The sequence below is a fragment of the Mastomys coucha genome, unplaced genomic scaffold (assembly GCF_008632895.1).
Source record: "Mastomys coucha isolate ucsf_1 unplaced genomic scaffold, UCSF_Mcou_1 pScaffold9, whole genome shotgun sequence".
NCBI classification, from domain to species: Eukaryota; Metazoa; Chordata; class Mammalia; order Rodentia; family Muridae; genus Mastomys; species Mastomys coucha.
The window spans coordinates 23,043,151-23,048,536 of record NW_022196915.1 but is presented as its reverse complement, the minus strand read 5'-3'; positions in this window follow the sequence as shown (position 1 = coordinate 23,048,536).

Genomic DNA, 5,386 nt, shown 5'->3' with positions numbered 1-5,386 from the left:
GCTGGAGAGGTTGTGGAGAAAGAGGAACACTCATCCATTGCTGGTGGGATTGCAAGCTGGTACAACCAGTCAGAAAATCAGTTTGGCACTTCCACAGAAAATTGGACATAGTACTACCTGAGGTCCCAGCTATACCACTCCTGGGCATATACCCAGTAGATGCTCCAACATGTAATAAAGACACATGCTCCACTATGTTCATAGAAGCCATATTTATAATAATCAGAAGCTGAAACAACCCAGATACCCCTCAACAGAGGGATGGGTACAGAAATAGTCATACATTTATACAGTGGAATACTACTCAGCTGTTAAAAGCAATGACTTCATGAAATTCACAGGCAAATGGATGGAACTTGAAAATATAATCCTGAGTGAGGTAACTCCATCAAAAAAGAACACACACAGTATGTACTCACTGGTATGCACATATTAGCCCCAAAGTTCAGAATACCCAAGATTCAATTCACAAACCATATGAAGCCCAAGATGGAGACAGACCAAAGTGTGGATGCTTTAGTGCTTCTTAGAAGGAGGAACAAAATACTAACTTGAGGAAATATGGAAACAAAGTATGGAGCAGAGACTGAAGGAAAGACCATCCAGAGTCTGCCCCACCTGGGGATCATCCCATATACCCTCACCAAACCCGGATGCTATTGTGGATGTTGTTAAGTGCTTGCTGACAGGAGCCTGATATGGCAGATTCCTGAGAGGCTCTGCCAGAGCCTGACAAATACAGAGGCAGATGCTTGCAGCCATCCATTGGACTGAGTGCAGGGTCCCTGATGGAGAATTTGGAGAAAGGACTGAAGGAGCTGAAGGGTTTGTCGACCCATGGAGGGAGCAACAGTGTCAACAGGTCAGACCCCCGGAGTTCCAGGAACTGGACCACCAACCAAGGAGTACACATGGAGGGACCTATGGCTCCAACTGAGTATGTGGCAGAGGATGGCCTTTTTGGACACCAGTGAGAGGAGAAGACCTTGGGCCTGAGTGTGTTCATTGTCGCAGTGTAGGGGAATGCCACGGCAGGAGTGGATGGATGGGTGGGGGAGCACCCTCATAGAAGCAGAGAGATTTGTTATGGAATAGGGTGTTTCCAAAGGAAAGACCTGGAAAGTGGAAAACATTTGAAATGTAAATAATGAAAATATTCAATAAAAAGAAAGAAAAAAAGATATAGTACATAAGCCAAAAAGAAAAGAAAAGAATAAGATACTTCATCTTATAAATTAGCCAAGAACATTTCGTTTTTTGTGGAAACACATTGCACAGAAAGACCTTAAGAATCTAGTCCAGCTTCAGTTTTTTTTCCTGTCAAACCCACCTAAAAGCCATCTCTGACCTTTGCTTGTCTGTGGTTTGCATTTTCAGTATTCCAAGAGCAGATTCTTTCAATTTTAAGTTAATTCCATCCTGTATACTCACATAGCGTGATGTTTTAGAATACATATATGCACCATTGTGACATCTATAGATAACATGCATGATGAAACTGGCATGCACATCACCACATACAGCTAACTGTGTTTGCATTTACGAAGAACTCGATACATTTATCAGACAGAATTCACAAATATAATATGAAACAATCTTCATGTTGCACATTCAATCTCTAGATTTGTTCACCTTACTGGTCTGCCACTTGGGTATGATTTTTTTCCTTGTGATTTTTATGAGACAGAGTCTCAGGTAAAGGCTGGCTTTACATTCACTATGTAGCCAAGGTTGTTGAATCTTTGGTCCTCCTTCCTTTACCTTCATAGTGGCAACATTAGAGTCCTGTCCAGGTCCAGACATATCACTACTTTGCATCTTTTGACTCCTCTCCTTTTTACTCTGGCTCAACCTTTAAAGAACCACTGTACTTTCTTACAATTTTTAAAATTACATTCACTATAAAACTGACTTAACACAGAACTTTTCTTTCTGTGTCTGGTTATTTCACTCAGAATAATGTCTTCCAGTCCGGTCATATTTTGAGAAAGGGCAAGGCCTGTTTTTTAAGATAAACACTATTTTATTTATCTTTTTCCTTGTACCCTTGCCTGGCAATTGATTGCTTTCATGTCTTGGTTATTGTGAGCATGCAATATAGATAACTTAGTCAAGCAGTCATTTCCTTTCCTTTGTTAAATACTAGAAAGGGATTGTTCTGTATAGTAATTCTATTTTAAATATTTATGATTACCCATATTGTTTGACTGAGGGCTTAAAGGAAACAAGATGTCCTAATTCATTGTTATTTCAAACCAAATTCTTTCTGACTTCAAGCTATTCCTCAAGATAAGAAATGACTTCAATGGATGCTCAAATAAAGATTTTATTATTCTTTGCTAGAAAGCTTTGGAGGCTCAAAACTTTGACTGTCCTTTGGTAGGTGTACATTGATTGTCTAAATAGTGTCAAAGAACCTCTGTGAACTAACAACATTCCTTTTCTGAGACATGCCAAAGAAAGAGTGTCTCAGAGAGAATCTTGAGTGTGGTTTGGTATAATAGAGTAGATTCATGTTGTATACATATGAAGCCAGGGAAAGAACTGAGAATAATGTCTCAAGATGGATTGAGTAGTGCTAAAATAGGGATCCTCTCTTGGGGAAGATTGCTTCCTTTCAGTAAATAATTCTCCTTCTGGGACTTGCCCAGCTCATATTTCTCTCATTTCCCTAAACACTATACTTCCTGTTGATCCATGAACTTTTGGCAGATCCTTGTCTCATTCATTTCCAAATTGGATGCTTTGGTTAGAGACCCGTCCATTAAACTCAATGTCTAGGGGAACTGCAAAGAAGTCTTAGCTCTTTAATCCATACTATGCTCACTGTAGTACCTTTCACAATTTTCCCTAAGGCATTAAATACAGAATTGACTTGCTTGGGTAAATGGTGGGTGAACAAGGGACTTGGTTGAGAATTGAAGCTGAGTAACACCTCAAAAGCTCAACTCCCAGTAGAAGATGTAGCTCAGTTGGTAGAATGCTTGGCTGGATTTAACAAAATCCAAATTTCAATTCCCAGCATAGCATAAACAGCTGCTGTAAATACACACATGTAACCTTGGCACTAAACAAGTCAGAAGGTTGAACAGAATCAGAATTGAAGGTTGTCTTCACCAACATAGTAAGTTTAAGGACTGCTTGAGATTAATGAGATGCTAGAACTGAAACAAATTCCAATATTCTTTTTTGTTAATTATTTTATTTATTTACATTTCAAATGTTGCTTCCCTTCTTGGTCTTCCCTCCATGAACTCTGCTCCATAAGCCTCCCAGTGCATGTCCCTTCCATTTACCTCTAAGAGGATGCTCCCCTACCCATCCACCTACCTCACCTCACCCCTATAACATCCCCTTTCTCTTTTCTTCTTCTTCCTATGGGGTTCCAGTTCCCTTCAACTCCTTCAGTCCTTTAACTCTTCCATATGGATCTCTGGGGGCTCAATCCAGTGTTTGGCCATGAGTATCTGCATTTCTTAGTATGTTTCTGGCAGAGCCTCTCAGAGGACACCCATACTAGGCTCCTGTCTGAAAGTACATCTTGGCATCAGCAATAGAGTTGGGGTTCGGTGTCCATGGATGGGATGATCCCATTGCTTCCTTTCAGTAAATAATTCTCCTTCTGGGACTTGCCCAGCTCATATTTCTCTCATTTCCCTAAACACTACACTTCCTGTTGATCCATGAACTTTTTGGCAGATCCTTGTCTCATTCATTTCCAAATAAGATGCTTTGGTCAGAGACCCGTCCATTAAACTCAATGTCTAGGGGAGGCAGTCACTGGATGACCTTTCTTTTAGTCTCTGTTCCATTTTTTTGTCCCTACATTTCATTTAGACAAGAATAATTCTGTGTTAAAAATTTTGAGGTGGGTGGGTGGTTCCATTCCTCAACTGGGGGCCATGTCTTTTTACTCTATCTTCAGGTTCTATTTCTCCTGCATTTCAGCTAATGTCACTCCCATTGGGTCTTGGGAGCCTCACACACCCCTGGTGTCTGGGACTTTCTAGTGGCCCCTTCCCCTTCCCCCCATTCCATTCCTCACCCCCCTCCTACTGTTACTTATTTCTATCCATTCTCCTGGCACTCTAGACTTCTTTCCTGTTTCCCCCATACCTGCTCCTGCCCCACCTTTTGCCCTCCCTTCCCCTCTCCCATCCAAGTTCCTCTCTCCCTCTGCCTTCTGTGATTGTGATTATTTTGTTCCCCCTTCTAAGTGGGATTGACCATCCACACTTTGGCTTTCCTTTATGTTAAGCTTCATATCATCTGTGAGGTATATCGTGAATATTCTGAGCTTTTGGGTTAGTATCCACTTATCAGTGAGTACATACCATGTTATGCTATTTTGTGTCTAGGTTATCTCACTCAGGAAAAATCCAAAATTCTTATTGTCCTTTTCTTTGCATGTATATGTAAGTACACATATTTGCATGTCTGTGGGCACACTGTGCATGATTGTGCTCAAGTGTGTATGTGTGTGTATGTGTATGAGTGTGTGTGTGTGTGTGTGTGTGTGTGTGTGTGTGTGTGTGTCTTTACGAGAGTATGAGTGAAGATCTGCTTGCAACTTGTTATTTACTGAGACATGGTCTCTCACTTAATTTGGAGCTGACAGATTTGAACTATAGTAGCTAGCCAGTTTGTCCCAACATTTTTCTGTCTCTACCTCCTCATTGCTGGGTTTATTGGTGACTGTCATATCTGTTTTGCTTGTATGTGGATTCTGCGGATCCAAAACCATATATGTGGATCATGGGGTATCCTTATGTTTTCAGATTACTCCCTTCATACACTAAACCATTCCTCCAGTCCCCTCCTTATCTTTCAATTCATTTTATATCTTCAGAAATATTCTTAAAGATAACACACAGATCCTTTTTAAAAAGCTTTTATACAGAGTACCAAGACTCAGCTGGCAATAGAGTATCCTTGATATAATTGTAATTCAAGAACTTCTCAGGTGAAGAGACTGTCTGAAAACCACTTACCAACTTCATGAATAGCATCTGGAGAATCATATTTAAATATGAGCAAGGCTAGTTAATTTTGTGAATCACCTTTGCATATTGAGAAAATTTTGTTTGCTAGAAAAGATTTTATATGCATTTCCATTACCTTTAACCAAAACAAGTCCATGGTGTATATGAAAAGTAGGGTTTGGTTGATACTTCCAAATGGTCTTACCCTATTTCTCCGCAGTTAACAGGCAGTGGTACCAAATTGCTCACCAAAGCTAAACAATAAATAACTAAACAAAACATGTTGGAAATTATTTGGATTCAAATATATTTGAAGATATATCTTTGCTGTTCTAACACTTCCTTATCATGCTTGAGGTAACTACAATAAACAAATATACAATAAACACCCTCACTCTGATCTA